Genomic DNA, 4,791 nt, shown 5'->3' on the forward strand with positions numbered 1-4,791 from the left:
TGAATATAAAGGACCATGATATCTCTGACAAGTTTGAGTTTCAAAGTTGTTGGGCTCAGGTCAAGGTCACCAAAAAGCAGGTGACATGAGTGTCACTATGTTGGCAGGGGCAGTGTTTTTCGTACAGAGGTTTCCATGTGATAACCTCGAGTTCCCCCTGGGCCGATCAAACTCAAACTTCATGCAGATCTTCTTTAACAAAAGTGCTTACTTGGAATTGTATTTTCAGGTAATAAGGTTGAAGGTCAAGGTCACTTTTACAAAAAATAGAAAATTTGTTTCCTTGTGATAACTCAAGTTCCTTTGGGCCCAACAAACTCAGTTTTTCCACAAGTGCTTGCATGTGTTTGTTCTTTTACTGGTCCAAAGGTCAAGGTCACTGTAAGTGTTAATAGAAAATTGTTTCCTTGATATCTCATCAATTATCAAACTTGCTGCACAGGCGACACATCCACTTCTGTGAAATTATTGTTTTTAAAAAAAATCCTTTTCAGCAAGTTGGTTCCTTTGAGGGATTTTCATCAAACTTCAGACTCTTATTTAGAATCATATTATCTCAGACAAATATGAATGTCAAGGTTGTTGGGTCAATGTTATCATTACAATTTTTAGAAAATCATTGTCAATGCTTTAGAACTTATTCATTCCCTAAGGAATTTGGATCAAACTTCAGATGCTTGTAAAGGAACATAATGTAGCTAGTTACATGTATATCCGATATTTACAAGTTTCTGTGAAAGTTGATAAACATTTTTACAATTTAAGCAGTTCTGCTACATTGTTGAATTTTAATATTCACCATATCTGAGAGGAAACAATAAACCAATTGATCAGCATAGTCATAATTATGCATAGAAATTGCTAAGATAAGATCACCACTGAGATATATTTTGCTTATAGTATATGTTGATATATAACAAGATATTTATGACATTATGAATGACATTTATATATATATTGCATTTGTTGAATTTCCAGGCTTATCAAGTTTAATATATTTGTTCATATCCGGTAGTTTTATTTTGAAGAAAGGTTAATTGTAGTACATGTAATACCAGGTATGTTCCTTGGTCAGTGTTGTGATGGAGATTTAGTTTTTAGGATGAGTGCTAAAGGTCAGATTGATGTGTACTAGTATGTTTTTACATTTATTAGCCCACCATCATCAGATGGTGGGCTATTCAAATCGCCCTGCGTCCGTGGTCCGTGGTCCGTCCGTCCCTCCGTCCGTCCGTAAACAATTCTTGTTATCGCTAATCCTCAGAAAGTACTGAAGGGATCTTTCTTAAATTTCATATGTGGGTTCCCTTTGGTGCCTAGTTATGCATATTGCATTTTGAGACCAATCGGAAAACAACATGGCCGACAGGCAGCCATCTTGGATTTTGACAATTGAAGTTTGTTATCGCTATTTCTGAGAAAGTACTGAAGGGATCTTTCTCAAATTTCATATGTAGGTTCCCCTTGGTGCCTAGTTATGCATATTGCATTTTGAGACCAATCGGAAAACAACATGGCCGACAGGCAGCCATCTTTGATTTTGACAATTGAAGTTTGTTATCGCTATTTCTGAGAAAGTACTGAAGGGATCTTTCTCAAATTTCATATGTAGATTCCCCTTGGTGCCTAGTTATGCATATTGCATTTTGAGACCAATCGAAAAACAACATGGCCGACAGGCAGCCATCTTGGATTTTGACAATTGAAGTTTGTTATCGCTATTTCTGAGAAAGTACTGAAGGGATCTTTCTCAAATTTCATATGTAGGTTCCCCTTGGTGCATAGTTATGCATATTGCATTTTGAGACCAATCGGAAAACAACATGGCCGACAGGCAGCCATCTTGGATTTTGACAATTGAAGTTTGTTATCGCTATTTCTGAGAAAGTACTGAAGGGATCTTTCTCAAATTTCATATGTAGGTTCCCCTTGGTACCTAGTTATGCATATTGCATTTCGAGACCAATCGGAAAACAACATGGCCGACAGGCAGCCATCTTGGATTTTGATAATTGAAGTTTGTTATCGCTATTTCTGAGAAAGTACTGAAGGGATCTTTCTCAAATTTTATATGTAGGCTCCCCTTGGTGCCTAGTTATGCATATTGCATTTCGAGACCAATCGGAAAACAACATGGCCGACAGGCAGCCATCTTGGATTTTGATAATTGAAGTTTGTTATCGCTATTTCTGAGAAAGTACTGAAGGGATCTTTCTCAAATTTCATATGTAGGTTCCCCTTGGTGCCTAGTTATGCATATTGCATTTTGAGACCAATCGGAAAACAACATGGCCGACAGGCAGCCATCTTGGATTTTGACAATTGAAGTTTGTTATCGCTATTTCTGAGAAAGTACTGAAGGGATCTTTCTCAAATTTCATATGTAGATTCCCCTTGGTGCCTAGTTATGCATATTGCATTTTGAGACCAATCGAAAAACAACATGGCCGACAGGCAGCCATCTTGGATTTTGACAATTGAAGTTTGTTATCGCTATTTCTGAGAAAGTACTGAAGGGATCTTTCTCAAATTTCATATGTAGGTTCCCCTTGGTGCATAGTTATGCATATTGCATTTTGAGACCAATCGGAAAACAACATGGCCGACAGGCAGCCATCTTGGATTTTGACAATTGAAGTTTGTTATCGCTATTTCTGAGAAAGTGCTGAAGGGATCTTTCTCAAATTTCATATGTAGATTCCCCTTGGTGGCTAGTTACGCATATTGCATTTTGAGACCAATCGGAAAACAACATGGCCGACAGGCAGCCATCTTGGATTTTGACAATTGAAGTTTGTTATCGCTATTTCTGAGAAAGTACTGAAGGGATCTTTCTCAAATTTCATATGTAGGTTTCCCTTGGTGCCTAGTTATGCATATTGCATTTTGAGACCAATCGGAAAACAACATGGCCGACAGGCAGCCATCTTGGATTTTGACAATTGAAGTTTGTTATCGCTATTTCTGAGAAAGTGCTGAAGGGATCTTTCTCAAATTTAATATGTATGTTTCCCTTGGTGCCTAGTTATGCATATTGCATTTTGAGACCTATCGGAAAACAACATGGCCGACAGGCAGCCATCTTGGATTTTGATAATTGAAGTTTGTTATCGCTATTTCTCAGAAAGTACTAAAGGGATCTTTCTCAAATTTCATATATAGATTCCCCTTGGTGCCTAGTTATGCATATTGCATTTTGAGACCAATCGGAAAACAACATGGCCGACAGGCAGCCATCTTGGATTTTGACAATTGAAGTTTGTTATCGCTATTTCTGAGAAAGTTCTAAAGGGATCTTTCTCAAATTTCATATGTAGGTTCCCCTTGGTGCCTAGTTATGCATATTGCATTTTGAGACCAATCGGAAAACAACATGGCCGACAGGCAGCCATCTTGGATTTTGACAATTGAAGTTTGTTATCGCTATTTCTGAGAAAGTGCTGAAGGGATCTTTCTCAAATTTCATATGTATGTTTCCCTTGGTGCCTAGTTATGCATATTGCATTTTGAGACCTATCGGAAAACAACACGGCCGACAGGCAGCCATCTTGGATTTTGATAATTGAAGTTTGTTATCGCTATTTCTCAGAAAGTACTGAAGGGATCTTTCTCAAATTTCATATTTAGATTCCCCTTGGTGCCTTGTTATGCATATTGCATTTTGAGACGAATCGGAAAACAACATGGCCGACAGACAGCCATCTTGGATTTTGACAATTGAAGTTTGTTATCGATATTTCTGAGAAAGTACTGAAGGGATCTTTCTCAAATTTCATATGTATGTTTCCCTTGGTGCCTAGTTATGCATATTGCATTTTGAGACCTATCGGAAAACAACATGGCCGACAGGCAGCCATCTTGGATTTTGACCATTGAAGTTTGTTATCGCTATTTCTGAGAAAGTACTGAAGGGATCTTTCTCAAATTTCATATATAGGTCCCCCTTGGTGCCTAGTTATGCATATTGCATTTTGAGACCTATCGGAAAACAATATGGCCGACAGGCAGCCATCTTAGATTTTGACAATTGAAACTTATTATCGCTATTTCTAAGAAAGTGCTGAAGGGATCTTTCTCAAATTTCATATGTAGGTTCCCCTCGGTGCCTAGTTATGCATATTGCATTTTGAGACCAATCGGAAAACAACATGGCCGACAGGCAGCCATCTTGGATTTTGACAATTGAAGTTTGTTATCGCTATTTTTCAGAAATTGCTGAAGGGATCTTTCTGAAATTTCATTTGTAGGTTGCCCTCTGTGCCTAGTTATGCATATTGGATTTTGAGACCAGTCACAAAACAACCTGCCCAACAGGCAGCCATCTTGTATTTTGATAGTTGAAGTTTGTTATCGCTATTTTACAGAAGGTACTGAAGGGATCTTTCTCAAATTTCATATGTAGGTCCCCCTTGGTCCCTGGTGTTGCATTTTGGGACCAATCTGAAAACAACAGACAGCCATTATCACTAAATCTTAAATTTCATATATAGGTTCCCCTTGTTTGAAAAGTACTAGAGGGCTGTTTATGAATTTACACAGATTAGTAAGACTTAGAGGAAGGGAAAAGTAGAGAAAAGATCAATCTGACATGGAACCTATAAAGATCATTCAATGGTGGGCGCCAAGATCCCTCTGGGATCTCTTGTATATAATTAATTTTTCTTTGATTTCATATTAAATACTCAAATGTGATTGGTCGAAAAATTCTTTTCATTCTTCTATGAAAGAAATTCCGAGAATGGCGTGAAAAATGTGACGTCACAATACGGCAATTGACGTTGCGTATTAATT

The sequence above is a fragment of the Pecten maximus genome, chromosome 14, assembly GCF_902652985.1.
Source record: "Pecten maximus chromosome 14, xPecMax1.1, whole genome shotgun sequence".
NCBI lineage: Eukaryota > Metazoa > Mollusca > Bivalvia > Pectinida > Pectinidae > Pecten > Pecten maximus.